Consider the following 19,721-nt stretch of genomic DNA (forward strand, 5'->3'; position numbering starts at 1 on the left):
TATGATAAGTTTCCAGTGTTTTTATTTCCTGGTTTTGGTTACTAATTAATAGCTTTCTCAGCCTATTCAGTCTGAAAATATTTGTTTTCAAAACTGGATTTTTTTCCCCTTATTTTTCACCCTCGAACTATTAGGCATTTTATTCTTTTTTTTTTTTTTTTTTTTGAGACAGAGTTTCACTCTGGTGCCCAGGCTAGAGTGCCATGGCGTCAGCCTAGCTCACAGCAACCTCAAACTCCTGGGCTCAAGCAATCCTCCTGCCTCAGCCTCCCAAGTAGCTGGGACTACAGGCATGCGCCACCATGCCAGGCCAATTTTTTTATATATGTATATTTTTAGTTGTCCAGCTAATTTCTTTATATTTTTTTAGTAGAGATGGGGTCTCGCTCTTGCTCAGGCTGATCTCCAACTTCTGAGCTCAAACTATCCGCCCTCTAGGCATCCTAGAGTGCTAGGATTACAGGCATGAGCCACTGCGCCTGGCCAGACATTTTGTTCTTAACACTTATTGGGGTACTCACTATAGGCTAGGCACTGTTCTTCCCCCCCCCAGGAAAAACATCCAGGCATTATTCTTAACATTTCACATATATTCATTCATTTGATCATCAATAATTCAACGATCTCCAAATTACTAATAAGGATTTGAAGCAAAAGGGGTTGAAATGACTTGTCCAAGGTCACACAGCTGGTATGTGGCAGAGCCAGTGAGGTCCAGAGTCTGCTTTTTAACTTAAAAGTAACATTTGGATTGAAAGTAAAGCTTATTAAGATTTTTAGGAAGGCTTGTAAGTAAAATGAACTTAAACAGCAACAATAAAAAGTCTCATGGTATAGTAGGTACTACTATTAAATCACTCAATTGTTAAAAACCATAGTTCTTAAAAGTCACAAATAGCTTATTTACTTACATTCATAGGGAATTAGAACCTTTCAGTGCAGGTGAAACTATTGGATAAAAATTATCTTTATTGAATGCCTTATTTGTTTGTGGTATTGGGATAGTGACTTTTGGAGAAATGCCATAAAAACATTTTTGCTGGTTTTACAACTTTATGGTTTCGGGTACTTGCATAAATCTAATCCATTTAGTTGCCTGAATATTACAGCCGGAATTTAATGTGTCATATTTCATCAGGTAATAAATGTGCTTCTGTTTGTTTTGTGCTAGGTAGCCTGGCTCTGATAGGATTATATCTTGGTCTTATTTTAGCGTACTGTTTTTATTCCGAAGGCTGTGATTTGATTTTTTTTTTTTTTTAACCAGGGGGAGTGAGGAGGGGAGTTTGGTTTGCCTTTTTTCTTTTTTTTTTTTTTTTTTTTTTCTTTTCTTTTTTTTGAGACAAAGTCTCACTCTTTCACCCTGGGTAGAGTGCAGTGGCATCATCATAGCTCACTGCAGCCTCCAACTCCTGGGCCCAAGCGATCCTCCCGCCTCAGCCTCTTGAATAGCTGGGACTACAGGTTTTTGCCACGATACTCGGCTAATTTTTCTATTTTTAGTAGAGACAGGATCTCACTCTTGCTCAGGCTGGTCTCAAATTCCTGACCTCAAGCAATCCTCCGGCCTCCGCCTCCCAGAGTGCTAGGATTATAGGCGTGAGCCACCATGCCACCGGCTTGGAACGCTGTGATTCAAGTAAATTCAGTTTCTATTAGTTGTGGGATAGTGAGTGTTTAAGTTTGGTTGCAGTGAGTGCTTGTGACCTTTCTTTTTTGTTTTGTTTTATTTACTGTTTTTTTTAGACAGCGTCTGGCTTTGTTGCCCATGCAGTGGTATCATCATATAGCTCACTACAACTTCAAACTCCTGGACTCAGGTGAGCCTCCTGCCTCAGCCTCCTGAGTAGCTGGGACTACAGGAATGCGCCACCACATCCAGCTAATGTTTCTTTCTATGTTTTTGTAGATGGGGTCTTTCTGTATTACTCAGGCAATGATTCTCCCACCTCAGTCTTCCACAGTGCTGGATTATAGGCCTGAGCCACCATGCTGGCTTGCTTATGACCTTTAATAATAAAGTATTGGAAAGAACATTACCTGAGAAATCATAGATACAAATATTACTCTTTTTTTTTTTTGAGACAGTCTCACTTTGTTGCCCGGGCTAGAGTGAGTCCCGTGGCGTCAGCCTAGCTCACAGCAACCTCAAACTCCTGGGCTTAAGCAATCCTGCTGCCTCAGCCTCCCGAGTAGCTGGGACTACAGGCATGTGCCACCATGCCCGGCTAATTTTTTCTATATATATTTTTAGTTGTCCAGATAATTTTTTTTTATTTCTATTTTTAGTGGAGACAGGGTCTCGCTCAGGCTGGTCTCAAACTCCTGACCTCGAGCGATCCACCCTGCCTCAGCCTCCCAGACAAATATTACTCTTTAAAATTTTCATACTTTGTGAAATTACTTCTTAGGAAATTTTTTTTTGGAACAATGAAGCAGAAGAAGGCACAGTGATAGAGTTTGTTACTAATGGTAAGACTAGCAGGATTCCTGTGTTGGACATTATAGTGGGATGTTAAAATGATCCTTTGAAGCTGGGTGTGGTGGCTCAGGCCTTTAATCCTAGCACTCTGGGAGGCGGAGGCCGGAGGACTGCTTGAGGTCAGGAATTTGAGACCAGCCTGAGCAAGAGTGAGACCCCATCTCTACTAAAAATAGAAAAATTAGCCAGGCATTGTGGCCCTCGCCTGTAGTCCTAGCTACTTGGAAAGCTGAGGAAGGAGGCTTGCTTGAGCCCAGGAGTTTGAGGTTGTAGTGAGCTGCAGTGATGCCACTGTACTCTACCCAAGGCGAAAGAGTGAGACTCTAAAATAATAAATAAAGAAAATGATTCTTTGTTGTTTCTTTTGTCTGTTTACCATTTTAACCCCCTTCCAGTATTACCGTTTTGTGAATTTAGTGGAAGAGGGTGCTGGAAAGGTTGGCTGCACACATTCATGTACCATATAGATATGCTTTCTGTCCTGGAGCCCTGGCAGCTAGAACTGGGTGGTGTGACCCAAGCTGTGCCAATCAGATGCACTTGACTGGGGACTTGCACCTGAACTGAGATATGCAAAGAAGCAAGGACAGTTTGGAATTCATTCCAGTGGCTGTTGGTGGTGGCAGTGCTAGCTGGGGCAGTTTCCTAAGCAGGCTCTTCCTGTGGCATGACCTTGGCAGTGGTTTTGACTGCTTAGCTTCCTTTGGTTTTTGCACATTTGCCAAGTCAGGGAGCCTCTCATTCATTCTCTGAACTGCCAGTGTTCTGATAAATTCCTTTTCTGTTAGGCTACCTAAATATGGTTTCTTTTTTTTCCAACCAAAGACTCCAATTTATACAATTTGCTAATATAATTCCTAGGGGGGGTTATTTTTTACTGCTTCTATTTAGGGGAGTCTCCTAACTCATGAAATGTAAAACTTCCATGAACATCTTTTTTGAAGACTGATCTTAGACAAGAACTTTTCCCTTTTATGCACCCCCAGTTCTTATAACCAGTAGTTCTCAACTTTTTAAAATTTATCTAGAGTATGGCCTGGGCATTGGTGGTTTATTAACATTTCCGTTATGATTCTTTCTTTAATAATCTTTTTATAATTACAAAAGCAGGCCGGGTGCAGTGGCTCGAGCCTGTAATCCATTTTGGGAGGCTGAAGTGGGAGGATTGCATAAGGTCAAGAGTTCGAGACCAGGCCGGGTGCGGTGGCTCACGCCTATAATCCTAGCACTCTGGGAGGCCGAGGCGGGTGGATCGCTCGAGGTCAGGAGTTCGAGACCAGCCTGAGCAAGAGTGAGACCCCGTCTCTACTAAAAGAAATAGAAAGAAATGATCTGGCCAACTAAAATCTATATAGAAAAAATTAGCCGGGCATGGTGGCGCATGCCTGTAGTCCCAGCTACTCGGGAGGCTGAGGCAGTAGGATCGCTTAAGCCCAGGAGTTTGAGGTTGCTGTGAGCTAACTGTAGCCAAGGCAACAAAGTGACACTCTGTCTCTAAATAAATAGATAGATAGATAATTGAAAATTGAAAAAATATTAAAAAAAAAGAAAAAAAGAGTTCGAGACCAGCCTGGTCAACATAGTGAAACTCTTGTCTCTGCAAAAAGTAGGTTTGTTTTTATTTTTTGTTTTTGTTGTTGTTTTGTTTTGTTTTTGAGATAAGAGTCTCATTCTGGCTAGAGTGCAATGCTATGATCATAGCTCACTGCAACCTCAAACTCCTGGGCTGGAGTGATCTTCCTGCCTCAGCCTCCCAAGTAGCTGGGACTACATGTGTGCACCACCATGCCCTGCTAATTTTTCTATTTTTTGTAGAGATGGGGTCTTGCTCAGGCTGGTCTGGAACTCCTGGCCTCAAGTGATCCTCCTGCCTCGGCCTCCCAAAGTGCTAGAATTACAGGCGTGAGCTGCTGTGCCTGGTCTACAAAAAGTTTTTTTAGAAATTAGTCAGGTGTGATGGTGCTCACCTGTAGTCCCAGCTACGTGGAGGCTGAGGCAGGAGGATGGCCTTGAGCCTAGGAGTTCGGGGTTATAGTTAACTGTGATTGTGCCACTGCACTCCAGCCTGGGTGACAGAGCGAGACCTTGACTCTTAAAAAAAAAAAAGCAGTGTATGTATAACAAAACATTAGAATATATAGATATACAAAAATAAAACTTTGACATTCCCATCACATAAAAATTACTACTGTTAACAACTTGGTGCATTTTTTTTCCAGATCATTATCAAAGCATATATATCTAAGTTTCTACTCTTATTTTACTAAAATGAGATCAACTTGCTTTTTTTAGTTGGTGATGCTCACTTTCTGTGTAAGTAAATATTTATTTCCTCTAATGCCCAAGTACTACTCAAATTTCCCCAGCTGATCGAAAAAAATGTTCATTACAGCTAGCCAGACCATATCGAATCCAAGACCTTGTTGCATATAAGTTTAATTTCTCTGTATCTCTTCAATGTATTCTAGCCCTTATTTTTCAGTGACACTGATTTTGAGATTGTCACTTATCCCAAAAATGGTTTTGTACAATTGCGTCCTTGTGGTATCATTTACCTTGTTCCTTTTTTTAATTCCTGTATTTTTCTCTAAAGTTTACAGCTAAAAGCATGACGGATTCACGTGGACATTTTTCACTAGAATACAGCATAGCTATTCCTCATTTTTCACCATACTATAAAACACATGGTAATGCTAAAATTGATTCTGGTTAAGGTGATGGTAATCCTGTTTGTATATTAAACAATCGGTCTTACCCCTTGAAACAAACTAATTTGCATGTTGTTAACCTGGATACAAAAATGTTTCCTAGTCCCTTGTCAATCATGGGTCTTAAAATTTTTTTCAAACAGCTATGATTTTGAGGTATAATTTATGTAACAAAATTCACTGACTTAAAGTGTACAATTTACCAGCCTGAGCAACATAGGGAGACCATGTCTCTACAAAAAAAAAAAAAAAAAAAAAAAATTTTTTTTTTTTTTTAAATTAGTGTACCTGTAGTCCCAGCTACTTGGGAGGCTAAGGTAGGAGGATCACTTGAGCTTAGGAATTTGAGGTGGTGAGCTGTGATGATGCCATTACACTCTAGCCCAGGCAACAGCAAGATCTTGTCTCAAAAAAAAGTACAATTCAGTGGGTTTTAGTATATTAAGAGTTGTGCAACCATTGCCACTAATTTTATAACATTTTCACCACTCCAAAGAGAAACGCTGTAGGCCGGGCACGGTGGCTCACGCCTGTAATCCTAGCTCTGGGAGGCCGAGGCGGGTGAGTTCGAGACCAGCCTGAGCAAGAGTGAGACCCCGTCTCTACTAAAAATAGAAAGAAATTATCTGGCCAACTAAAAATATATATACAAAAAAAAATTAGCCGGGCATGGTGGCTCATGCCTGTAGTCCCAGCTACTCGGGAGGCTGAGGCAGTAGGATCGCTTAAGCCCAGGAGTTTGAGGTTGCTGTGAGCTAGGCTGACGCCACGGCACTCACTCTAGCCCGGGCAACAAAGTGAGACTCTGTCTCAAAACAAAAAAAAAAAAAGAGAAACGCTGTAACAATTAGCAGTTACTTTCCTCCTCCCCCCATTCCTCTCTAGCTGTAGACAACCGCTAATTTTCTGTCTCTTTGGATTTGCCTTTAAATAGAATATAATATGTGGTCTTTTGTGTCTGGCTTCTTTCATGTTGTATAATATTTTCAAGGTTCATCCATGTTGTGGTATGTATCAATATTTCTTGTGGTCATGTATGATTAGGACTGGTGGGTCTTAGAGGTTTCACCACTTCAGCTTGTCTTTTGCCAGACTATTTTCCAGAGTGATTGGGTACCAGTTTACACCCCCACCAGCAATGTATGAGACTTCTTTGTTTGCTCCTGATCTTCATCAACATTTGATAGTGTCCATATTTTTTTTTGACAGTTTGGTAGTTGTGTAATAGTATCTCATGATTTGATTCAGGTTTTAAAACTATGAATTAGTGAATAATAAGGTAATGTTTTATGTTGTGCTTTATTTATTATTTCAGAGCACTGCACGTGAATTCTCTTGAGCACCTTTTATGGGTAATATATTAAATATTCAGAATTATTTTTGGCAGAAATACCATCGTTGTCATTGAGTTTATAGTAGAAATTGAAATTTTTTTGTTTATTGGACTCCAGTTATATAATAGCAGAAGTCACATGCCAATATTAATAACCATGGTATTAAGTATTTTCTTAATAGACAAAAGTGCTATAGTGGAAAAAAATCTAAAGATATTCATTGAAAGACATGCTCCAATTTCATGTCCTTCAGAATTTCTTAAAGAGGAATTTATTTCTTCTGGAGTTAAAATAAGTAGTACTAAGGTAGAAAGTGGCTTTGGGCTGTTACCTATACTGAAATACCAACATGAGAAGTAAACAAGGTACCAATAACCCTTAAGTTCTCTTTCTTGAGGATTTAGGAGAGAACTTTAAGGACAGTCAGGAAGTGAATATAGACTGCTTTAGGGTTACACAGTCCTCTGGAGGAAGTGAAAGTGGTAGGCATTTAAACCTATGTAGCTTTCTTTTCAAATCATGAGATTTTAAAAGGAGATATTAGGGCTGGTATATCTGAAGGTACACAGATTATAGTTTTAGGATCTGTATCTAAGGAATAGGAATGTTCAGGGACAGCTCCTTTAAGAACAGTACAGTGAAGGTGATACTAATTGATGGAATTGTCAATATCTCCTAAAAAAGTGATCATTTATTGGGCCCCCAGTATAGACCCTGCCTGTAAGAAGAGATTATCCCTTTCACTATTAATCCCTACAAGTGTGTCCCATTTGTAAGGGAGATAAATATGTAAAAATGTAATGTATTGTGATGAGTGCTTAGAAAAGTTTGGCATGCTATAATGCTTCATGAAACAAGAATTTAAGTCACTCACTTAGAGACTTGAAGCCTTCAAATGAATGAAATGCTGAAAAGTATAGAGAAACAAAAGAAGGTCTGCATGGAAACATTTAAGGAACCATTATAAGAGAAAGGAAAAATGTCAGAAAAGAAGTGTAGGTGCTTCTTGATTTATGTCTCAATAAACCCATCGTAAGTTGAAAAAGTGCATTTAATATACCTAACCTACCAAACATCATAGGTTAGCCTAGCCTCCCTTAAACGTGCTCAGAACACCTACATTAGCTTATAGTTGGGCAAAACCTTAAATTGAACCATCAGAAGTTGAGGACTGTCTGTAATCACAGGGTAGGGAGAAGACCAGGATATCTTAATGCAGGAGTTGCTCCTCATTCTGCTCCCTGACAGATTTCACCAGCCCTTTGTGAATATTATCAATGCAAGATTGCTAATTTTTCTTCTTTTTTAAGATGAGTTGTCCTTTTCCCTGAGATCTGTCTTTGTTTTATGCCATATTGCCCTTTCTTTTATGAAATAATGATATTAGGCTGGGTGCGGTGGCTCATGCCTGTAATCCTAGCACTCTGGGACAGCACTCAGGGCAACAGAGTGAGGCTCTGTCTCAAAAAAAAATAAATAATAAAAAAAAGAATGATATGAAGATTTATTTTTTTGAGACAGGGTCTCAGTCTGTCACCCAGTTAGAGTGCAGTGGCATCATCATAGCTCACTGCAACCTCCACCTCTCGGGCTCAAGTGATCCTCCTACCCCAGCCTCCTGAGTAGCTAGAACTACAAGTGTGCACCACCTCCCCTGGCTAATTTTTCTACTTTTTGTAGAAATGAGGTCTCATTCTTGGTCAGTCTGGTCTGGAGCTCCTGACCTCAAGCTATCCTCCTGCCTCTGCCTCCCAAAGTGCCAGGATTAAAGGCATGAGCCACTGCGCCTAGCCTAAATTTTTTTTATGTTCTACTTATCCAAATAAAATTGGCAATCTTGCGTCAGTCCTCAAAAAATTTTTTGGAATTTTTATAGCTTGATGCAATCAAAGTTTGAGAGCTGCTGGCCTAATGATACAATGTCATGTAAACCAGGAAAAGGGATTTTAAGATGAGTTTGGCCCAGGAACACGTAAACAGTGTAAGCCATTGAGGTTGGTGATTCGCAAGTCATTGACTTTTCAGAGTGTGTTGCTTAGGGTTTTCTGTTGTGTAGAACAAATGTTTAAAGCATGGTTGTGTTTCTTCAGCCATAACCAGCTTCATGGATGGTGAGTAAAGTAAGCAAGAATTAGACTTTTACTGAGATAAGAGTTTTGGGAATTGGGTACAGGTCAGTGAGAAGAGCAAGAGAATTGAGGCAGTTATAATAATGGACTAGGTTTTTTTTTCAACATTAATTTTTTTACAATCAATTGGTTTCTAAATTTTTTTATTTTTAATTATGGGTACATAATAATTGTATATCTTTAGGATACATGTGATGTTTTGATACAGGAATACAATGTAAATTAATAATGCAATAAGAGCTTCCAAGCTCTTATTGCATTAGTTCCCAGATATTCTGCTTTTCCACCTGTTATTGTAAATGAAGTGTACATGAGCCTGTTGAAGACTAGTCTCTGCATCAGATCCCATGCCTCTGAATTGCTCAAAGGTATTGTTTCAGCAGTTTTCTGTATCATCAGCTGCATCAAGTTTTTCTTCTCTACTGGGTCATTTCTATCAGTGGACCAAAAAGCTTCTTTTGACCACACATCCTCTTCTAGCCAAATGTTCCATTTCTTTGTTCTGTAGCAACACTGCCCAAAGAGTTGTCTGCACTTGCAGTCTCCAGTTCCTTCCCTCTGGAGTCCATTTGAATTCAGGCTTTCACCAGACCCCCTATCCAAAATGGTCACTGACACTTCCATGTTGCTAAATCAATGGTCAATTCTTAGCTTTTCATTTCATTTAATAACATTTGATACAGCTGTCATGGCCTGTCGTCACTTTTTTTTTTTTTTTTTTTTTTTGAGATGGAGTCTCACTCTGTCGCCTGGGCTAGAGTGCCGTGGCATCAGCCTAGCTCACATCAATGTCAGACTCCTGGGCTCTTGCCTCAGCCTCCTGAGTAGCTGGGACTAGAGGCTCGTGCTACCACACCCAACTAATATTTTTTTCTATTTTTAGTAGAGACTGGGTCTTCCTCTTGCTCAGACTGGTCTCAAACTCCTGACCTCAAGTAACCCTCCTGCCTTGGCTAGGATTACAGGCGTGAGCCACCATGCCTGCCCAAGAATAGGCATTTTACAAAAAGAAAACAAAAAGACCTGATAAATAGATTAAAAGATGGAAATGAAGACCACACACAACAGGTGACCGTTTTATACTGACCAGCAGAGCAAAGAATAACCTCCAGTCTGGCAATATGTAGCTTGGTTGAGGGTGTGGAGCAGATGGAACTCTTAAAATACTGCTGTTGATGGTATAAACTGGTTACACCTGGTAGGAAAGTAATATGGCATTACCTGGTGAAGTTGAAGACGTATTACCCTTTCAGTTGCTAGTCCCTTCAATTATTTATACACTCACATTCAGCAAATATTATCTCCTGTGTGCTTGGGATCACTGAGAAACAGCTAAAATAGGTACTAGTGCTATGGGAAAATGTTACTCAAATAAAAACAGTTCAATATTGGGCCAACTTATGTTTTTCACTTGTATGGATATAAGTTCTAAGAACGCTATATTGTTTGTTCTGTCGGTACCACTCAATTCTTTCAATCCTTTTAGAGTTATTTACCAAAAAATCACTTCACAGTCCATCATCAAAAACTATTTTTAATGATTTCTTAGCTGAGAATGAGGTTATGTCCTTTTTCTATTTTGTGGAATACACAGATTGTAAACTACCTGATTGATTTATGAAATGATTTGTTAGTCGTAACTTTCTCAGTTTCTTGGGTGTATACCCAAAAGCCTTTACCAAAGAAGACTTTCAAATGACTAGATTATATCTGTTATTTTACTTAAAGGCACTTTGTTTATGGAGCCAAAATTAAAGAAGAATGGTCAGAAGTCAGACACTGTATTTTTAGATATTTCCATGGGCGATTAAAAGAATGATCTCTGTATTAGAGGCAAACTTAAAGGGTGTTACAGATAGAAAGACAACACTTTGAAATTATTTTATGCTAGAATACGAATTTCATTTCGTGGTTGAAGATGTGCTTAAAATTAGGTTTTTGACAGAATTAAAATGGCATATCAACAAGAGGGAGAAATTATTAAAATTGAATGAAGTTTTTTGTTTTCAAGTTTAGGGCATTACATTCTAGATTTCATTTCAGGAACATTTGTCCTACCTAATATGTAGATGCAGGTGTTCTGTTTTTAAGAGTGCAATTTAATTTGCTAGAAATTTTATAAAGCAATTCATAAATATTCCCATAGTATTTTGAATATTATACATCTGTGTTCACATTTCAATGCAAATCTTTTCACTGTCATTCATTAACCACTTGCTGAAAATTTATTCTTTCCTATCATACATTAATTTAGTGGGAATATTTTAGAATTGGAAGGACATCAGTCTTCATTAGAGCTGTGGAGGGGGAAGTAATTTTCTACAGGTTGAAGAATAAATGAAGGAGTCAGAAAGTGAAGACGAATAAGGATATACTCTTCCGTGTAGAACTTTTGTAAAGACTGGAGGGAAAAGAACAAAATACCTAGAGGAAAATACAGGCTCTAGGAAATGGGGTTGTTTTAAGTTGGAGAATTGGGTATTATTTTGTTATTGTTGTTGCTAATTGGGTAGAACCAGAGGTTGAAGTTGCCAGAAAGAGTAATTGGTAACACTACTGGACTCTGGAGAAAGTGAGTGGTTGAAGCCAGGAGCACAGGTAGAGAAAATTGAGATAAGGCCCTTGGTAGGGACGTGCTCACCTAACAGTATAAGCTTAATTATAACATATAAAATTAGGTTATGTTGTGAAGTGCCTAGTAAGAGTGCCTGATATATATGAGGTTCCCAGTAAGTCAGAGGTTTTGAAGAGGTAAAATATTTGACAAATATTTATGAGTGAGTGGTTGGAGCAAGTATTCAGATACTGGTAATTTGCAGGGAGGGAGCAAAAGCACTTACATAATCTGAAAAAGAATGGGTGATGTAGAATATTGTTTATATGTAATATTGACTTTATACTGATAACTGCTTTATTATTATAATTTTTTAATTATGGGAAAATATATGTAAAATTACCATTGTAACCATTTTAAAAACTGTACAATTCTGTGGCATGAAGTATATTCACAGTGGTGCACAACCATCACCACTGGGTAGTACCAGAACTTTTTCATAACCCCAAACTGAATTCCCCTATGTATTAAGCAGTCACATCCCGTTCCCTCTCCACCCAGCCTCTGGTAACCCTTGATCTATTCTCTGTGGAGTGGATATTTCATATAATTGAAATATCATACAATATGTAGTGTTTTATGTCCGGCTTCTTTCACTTAGTATAATGTTTTCATGATTCATCCATATTATAGTTCATAACAGTATTTCTTTCCTTTTTATAGCAGAATAATAGTCTGTTATATGGATAGAAAGTATTTTGTTCATCCATTCCTCTGCTGATGGACATTTTGGTGGTTTTTGCTTTGTAGCTATTGTGAATAAGGCCGCTGTGGACATTCATGTATAAGTGTTTGTAGGGACATAAGTTTTTATTTTTCTCAGGTATATGCCTGGGAATAGAATTGTTAGGTCGTATGGTACTTCAGCATTTAACAAGTTATCCACAGCAGCTTCACCATTTTACATTTCCACCAGCAATGTATGAAGGTTCTAATTTCCCTGTATCCTTGCTTTATTATAATTTGTAAAAATTCATCCATCAAACCTTTGAATCCTTACCATATGCAAGGTACCATGCCTAGATAGATGCTGTGTGTGTTTCAAAGAACAGCAAGGCAGCATACTTAGATGTGACAAGGTTTTGGCCTACTGGGAGCTAAGATAAACATAACTATCATGGAAAAAGTAAATGTTAGTTGCCTAACACTTAGTGGCACAATTAAAGTACTTTGAGGATTTCAGAGGAGATTACTCCTAGATAGCAAATTAGAAGTGACTCTTTAGGCTGGCTTCTGATGATGGGGGAAAGGTTTATTTCTTGTATCTTAGACTGAGGAATTTAAATCCTATTCTGTAGTTGATGGGAAACCAGAAATTTCTGAGCCAGAATAGTGATATAATTTGATCTTGGGTCGAGGAACAGAGAATGGCAGCTAATAGGAGAGGCTGAGGCAGATGATGGAAGAGAGACAGTGCCTAAGAAACTAGTTTCTTAAATTGGAGAGTAATTGGACCTTGAAGAGTGACAAATACAAATGAAAAAGAAGTAATGGAATAGACAGGACTTGGAAACTTCCATCTTTATGTTCTCCCTAGATCTCATCTCTTCCCCTTACTTTAAACATTGTCTACCATATAGTGACAATTAACCAAAATTCTGTCTCTAGAATAGTCCTCTCCTTTGAGCTCCAGAGCACATACTTGACATGTCATATTTAAAATGTTCAAGAAAAGGATCTTGGTTTCCCCTCTAATCTAGTCTTTAATGTTTTTTAAAAATTCTAAGAGAGTTTTAAGTGATGTTTTTCCTTCTCAAAATTTATCAGTAATAAACAGAAGCCCTTTAATTAGTCACTCTATAAAAATAACCACAACCCCAAAAGGCATCACTGAAGAACTTTAGTTTAAAAATTTTTAGAGCACCCTAGCCACTGGCCATGGTGGGCAGCCACCTGGAAACCATAGGAGCATCTTCTTGCAGACGCAGGACCTGGTTTGAGTTGGGGTGTTGAAGAAGTCCCTCTGGTATGACATATATAATGCCTTTCCCTGGCTGAAGCAGCCAGTCTTCCAAAGGCTCCACTTGCATTGTGGCAAAGACAAAGCTTCTATCCAGGACATCTGGTACTACAAGGATTGGATCAGAGCAAAATATTCTTCGGTCTGTGGATCTGGTCAAAAAGCTTTTGCTCTGTTCAATCTAAGCTTCAAATCTACCTGTCAACGGTTTCTGGAGAAGTACACTGAGCTACAGATACTTGAAGAAACAAAAGAAGAGAAGTTATTTGTGGAAACAGGGAAGGCTTTATTGGCAGAAAATGTCATTTTAAGATGAGTAGGAGAAGCCAAGGACTCAGCAGGAAGGTAGTCACGTTTCCTGGGAATCTGAGCACATGAGCATCAAACCCCAAACTATGTTGGAAGGAAACAAGCCTCAGAAAGAAGTCGCACAGGACCAGCATTTGGCGGCACGTGGAGAACAGGCAAAAGGGCTCTCACCGCCCTGAAGATTGTATACTGTGTATACTGACATCCACACTGTACTTACTAGATGAATGTTGAGCTATTTTTAACAGTTGAACTGTGTAAATGTTTCTTAATCTCTAAGGCATTATGTTTGCCTTCCCTTAGTTCTAATTTCTGGGTTGTCATAAAGCTCAGTATCATGATTTGAAAGAAGCACTTATATGAACTTTTATGTTAGGACATAACTAAATAAAGAATTCCCTAGCTGCTTATAAAGTAAATTTACTTTGAAATTGTAAATTACATGAGGAAACCTTTATAAAGATTGTTTGGGCCGGGCGCGGTGGCTCACGCCTGTAATCCTAGCACTCTGGGAGGCTGAGGCGGGTGGATCTCTCGAGGTCAGGAGTTCGAGACCAGCCTGAGCAAGAGTGAGACCCCATCTCTACTAAAAATAGAAAGAAATTAGCTGGACAACTAAAAAATGTATATATAGAAAAAATTAGCCGGGCATGGTGGCGCATGCCTGTAGTCGCAGCTACTCGGGAGGCTGAGGCAGTAGGATCACTTAAGCCGAGGAGTTTGAGGTTGCCGTGAGCTAGGCTGATGCCACAGCACTCACTCTAGCCTGGGCAACAAGGCGAGACTCTGTCTCAAAAAAAAAAAAAAAAAAGATTGTTTGAATAGGATTCATTCCGAGTAGGTTTGCTTGGATATTTGTGTTAGCATGTGGCTGGCTACATTTCATTCTCCGCTATGTATCTCCTCTCCGGATCCATCAGACTTAGGTGTACATATGGTATGGTGCCTTGGTCAGCTGTTTCTGTCTGTAGATAATCTTTGTCCTTTTTGCTATAGAGCTATTAACCTGAGAGGCCAAGCTGACTTGTGCTTTGCAGTAAGAATGAGGACCTGATATTGCTGATGGACAAAAGGCCAAGACTACAATTTTAATCTTACAGCTTGAGTGTGCTGAGAACAATTAGCATAGGCCTGCACATAGTGGGCTGCTCAGTAAATATTTGTTGAATGAATGAATGACTACATCCAGCTAAAAACTGAACTCAGATGGCCTCTCTGTGGGTAACTGGATTACCGAGAAGGAGGCAAATGATTTAGATGATGCTCTCCACCAGCATCCACCTGCCTCCCTGGGGCTGAGGTGTGCTTACTTACAAGTCCTTACCAACTGTCCTGCCTTCCTCATTTCCCTGTGTTATATTTACTAAAATTAAATATTCCTCTGAAAAAAAATTTTTTTTAGAACAAAACAATTTTATTACCAAAAAATTGATTAATAAGATAAAATGCCCATCCACGATCCTAATGAAACCATTATTGACATTTTGGCATGTTTCCTTTTAGTCTTTTTACTTCCAGAATAGGAATTTCTTCTATCTGTCCTGTTTCATTTTCTCTTATTTGTTGCCTTTCACTTAACACTCCCATTTATCATGCATCCCCTCCCTACCACATACTCTGCACATGTATGCATAGGCCACACTCTTGCGTAACTTTACACTTTAGGTATTGGAATACTTATTGAAGGTAGTGCATGAGAGTTCGGGACCAGCCTGAGCAAGAGCCCGACCCCGTCTCTACAAAAAAGAGAAAGAAATTAGCTGGACAACTAAAAATATATAGAAAAAATTAGCCGGGCATGGTGGCACATGCCTGTAGTTCCAGCTACTTGGGAGGCTGAGGCAGGATAATCCCTTGAGCCCAGGAATTTGAGGTTGCTGTGAGCTAGGCTGACGCCACAGCACTCTAGCCTGGGCAACAGAGTGAGACCCTGGCTCACAAAAATTTCAAACAAAAAAGAAGATAGTGGGTGAGTAGTTGTTATGGGATATATAACAGCTGTAGAACGATTATAACAGTAGCAAAGTATTGCCAGTTAATAGTTATTCTGCAGTCACTGCCTCAATTGGGGCTGTGCTACAGAAATTTGAGTTTGGGTATGTATTAATAAAAGACTGAAAAGGTGGTATGTGTCAGTTAGAAAACTGGAGTGTGCCTAGTAGTGCTTGAAAAGGGGAAATGGTTTACGTTGAAAATTGAAGCATTTTCCTTTGTGTCATACCCTAACAGATGATTCATCTCCCTGCCTTGAACTTCAGGCTCTCTGTGGTTTCAATCAGGATTCTTAAAACAAAAAGTATGCAACAAACAGTTATATCTTTTCCATAAAGAAGCTTGATTTGATTGATGTTATTCCAGAAGAACTTATTATAAGGACAGTATCATCTTACATCTATTACTGGGAGTTAGAGGAATATGCCTATATAAAAACAACTCTGAATTGTCCTAAAGAAACAGTATTTATTCTCTATATCAATGAATGATACAATCATTTACCTAGTTACACAAGCTGGAAATCAAGAGTATGAGCCTGTGTTTCTCCTTTACCCTGTATATCCCATCAATTAGCAAGTCCTGCCAGTTTTACTTCCTTCCAAATATTTGTGGACTGACTTCTTTTAATTTGTTTTATTAAAAGCTGGTCTTCCCCAGAGTGTGTCTTGCAATCAGTTCTGATAAAGGTCTCTAGACTGGACTACAGAACCAGGATCAAGGGATTATCCCTAACTAGCTATTCTTTCTGCAGGCTGGCCCTGAACTCCAGGCCTGGACCAGTGTGTAAACCAGCCCTGTCCGAGCTCATAACAAGGCACCCACTTGCTGTCCAAGAGAGGAAACTGTATGGGTAGAGATTCCACATCTGTTCTTCACCTGGGACTCTATAGAGGCAGGGTTTTTTGATTCACATTTAAGTATCCATGGGATATATAATAATATATTCAGGTCTATTCAAGCTTTCTATTCCTGGGCCAATTTTGCCATTTCATAGAAATATATCTAGTTTAAGATTTTCAAATTTATTAGCTTATAACTGTTTATATGGTTTTTTTGCTCATGATGTTTCTTAACCTGTTGTTTTATTTCCTCCTCCTCTTCATGCTGTCTTTATTTGTATCTTTTTTCCTAAGCAGTTTTACCAGAGTTTTTCTCCAAGTAATCTTTTTAAAAATTCTATTTTTTAATCATCTGTATTTTTCTGACCTTTTCTTGCTTCTCTTTCTGTTTCTTTAGGTTTGCTTTATTGTTCTTTTCTCATCTTCTTGATAAAAATGCTTAGATTAATGTGATTTTAGTTCTTAAGAAAAGTGTTTTTAAAGCTCATTTTCCATTAAGTATTGATCTAGCTGTTATATTGGAAATTTACTCAGTGTTGTCATTCTATTTAAGTGTTTTGAAATTTTCATTACCATTGCCCCCTTTTTCCCACAGTAAGAAATATGGCTACCATTTTTCCTCAGTATTTTTTACTTTTTGATCAATTCTCAGTATATAAGCAACTTCCAATTACTACCTCCTCCCTTAACTCTAGTTCCCTCCTCACTACACCCATGTTGCAACATCTGTGCAAGACAGCTTGCTATGTGGAAGCCCTCAATCTGCTTGGGCTTGTCCTTGTCCCTCTGCCAGGATGCCCTCCTCACTCCATTCAGGCTCCCATAGTCTGCATTGAGCTGCCTCTCTTACTGGTACACTTCCATTATGCAACTAAGCAGGTTCTGACATCCTGCACTGGGCTACTCCCTCCTCCCCCTGCACCCCCCTTCCCCATTCTAGGACCCTCATGGATACCCTTCACATCCTGGCTAGGCAGAACACCCTGCTCTGGACCTGTGCAGCTCCCCCTCTGCTGCCCGTAGATTCTTAACTTTGCTTGACCTCACCTAATTACTTTTGAACAGAATTTATTTTTCAGGAAGGAGAGAGGGAGAGTGGGAACTGCAAGAGAAAGTCATTTTCTAATTTTGATACAGTGTGGTCAGAAAACATAGAATGTTTTATTCTTTGGAACTAATTGAGGCTTCTTTTAACTATGTTAACTAGTATATGGTCAATTTTTATGACTCTGTTCCTTGTGTGATCAAGGAATATATAGCCAGGGTGATACATATATTTCAACTTATAAATTACGTTTTTCAAATCTTTTTTTCTTTCAAATCTTTTACTTTTTATATGCTTGTTCTTAACTTTTTACATGCTTGTCCTGATAATACTTTTAATTATTTTAGAAGTATATAAAAGTATAGATAATAAGTGAATAGTCTTGTACCCATCACTCAACTTGAGAAATAATGCATTACAGATACAATTGAAGTCCTCTGGGACCTCTTTCTGATTCCACAGAGATATTTACTCTCCTGCATTTGGTATTTCTTATTCCCATGAACTTAAAACAGTAGAGCAAGGCTCCCGAGTTGGGTATATGAGAATCGTCCTTCAAACTAAAATTTACCAGTGTAGACCAGAATTGTCCACAGATGCAAAAATTTTTTTCTATCAAAAAGCTTTGGAGCCCTTGGAAGAATGTTGAAGATTTGCCAAAGAAATTTTTGTTTCATCTCAGTGCATATCAAGTTAGATTATATTAATAAAAGCTTTAAATCTCTAAATTGAGAGCTAGGTATCTAAAAATATGTACCATGTAAATACATGAGGAATACTATGACAGGTATCTTGTTTTAAGGATCCTAGCTGTGGATAGTACTAAATAATTAGGTAGTTGATGACTATTGTAACATACCAGCAAGCTGTATGGCTCTTTGACCACTTATAGCAAGCTGTTCCATTTGTGAGAGAAAAATCTAGATCTAAAAGACCATTAATTTGCATTTCTGAATACCTTAGATAGCTAATTAGAGAAACAGTTACATTAAAAAAGCAAACTTTAGTATCAGTCTCTGGTGTTTTTAAAAAAATAAGACAAACTCTGTTCAGGTGACTCTTCTGAAATCCTTAAAAGATTTATATCCAGTCATGTTGTTATAGGTGGTCACACATTAAATTAGTATCTAAATTGGACTTAAGGGTTTTGACTCTTGGGACCTTGATGTGATAATTTATGTCTCATTTTGGCAGTTATAATTGACAATGATTTTTGCTTCTTGTGATTCAATGTGTTATTTTGGTTTTTTTCATTTACAGAGTGCTCTTTGTGGCCTTTTAAATGATTGAGTGAAGATGGAAATGGATCACAAATAATAAGTGACTTCTCTACCAAAGCAGTAGAAGATTCTTCGTATTACCTTCCAGTAGCTAAATTCAGTTTTGGGAAGGGGCAGAACAAGTGAAATACAGAAAACTGAAGAAAAGCAAACCTCATATTGGAACTATCTTTCTCCTTGACTACGCTTATCCCCTATCTTTCTACTTGTTTTACCTTTGCTCTGAATTTATAAATAAAGACCAAAGAAATAGAATATACATTTAGGAGCTTTACACCAAGAAATTTGCCTTTAAAGCTGCTGTTCCCTGGAGAGAAAAGTATATCAAATTCTTGTCTGATTTTTTTTTTTCTTTTTTAGACAAGATTTCTAATGTCCTTAAATTTTGAAGGTTAAGACAAATATAAATATATATCTGCACAGTATTTTTAGCAGTTGTGTGAGTAAGAATAATGAGATTTGTATTTTAAGGGCTTTGTCATGTGGATGTTTTGCCACTGGAGTTGACTCCTCAGAATATCTTTTATAGGGCTTTAATATTATATTTTTGATCTATCACCTTGATGACATTACTTCCCCACACTTGAGCCCACCTGTCTTTCTAGCTATGACCTTGTTATGAACAGTGTTTGTACTCACTGTGCAAATGTCCATGTATCACCTAATTAAGCAACATAGTGCCATAACTCAAGCAAGTTGAATGAGGTGAACATAGACATAGCTCTTTCCCCTTTCCCCCCTTTTTTAAATGTAACAAATATTTTTTATGTTCCCCTTCCCCTTTCCCCTTCCCCCTTCCCCCTTTTGGAAACGTGTCAGGTACTAGGTAGTTTAAGGTGAACAATTGAGGGGACTGAGAGAGTGATCCACACAGAGCCTGGCTGCTTTGTGCTTCATCATAAGTTGTGCTGCTGACCAGGTTACTTTAAGCACCCTTTTAACAAGGAAACCTCGTGGGAGATCCAGCTGGCAGACTCAAGTAGTTCAGGAAACAGGACCACAGAGGTATACTCTGGGGTAAATATT

At 38.6% G+C, this 19,721-nt stretch overlaps 1 protein-coding gene and 1 pseudogene across 4 annotated transcripts in view; both read left to right on the forward strand.

Moving 5' to 3' along the window:
- The window catches only part of GPBP1L1 (GC-rich promoter binding protein 1 like 1), a 53,245-nt gene that overhangs the window by 5,020 nt on the left and 28,504 nt on the right, over positions 1 to 19,721 (forward strand). For 2 of the 3 annotated variants that reach the window (XM_045545534.1, XM_045545533.1), the window contains exon 2: positions 18,676 to 19,712. The gene's annotated coding sequence lies outside the window, so the exon portion shown is untranslated. The remainder of the gene's footprint in view (positions 1 to 18,675; positions 19,713 to 19,721) is intronic. The other variant, XM_045545535.1, reaches the window with a different exon arrangement.
- LOC123634198 lies at positions 13,146 to 14,008 on the forward strand (annotated as a pseudogene). Its single transcript, XR_006733875.1, has one exon. The product of XR_006733875.1 is annotated as a 28S ribosomal protein S23, mitochondrial-like (transcript).

The sequence above is a fragment of the Lemur catta genome, chromosome 3 (genome assembly GCF_020740605.2).
Source record: "Lemur catta isolate mLemCat1 chromosome 3, mLemCat1.pri, whole genome shotgun sequence".
Classification (NCBI taxonomy): Eukaryota; Metazoa; Chordata; class Mammalia; order Primates; family Lemuridae; genus Lemur; species Lemur catta.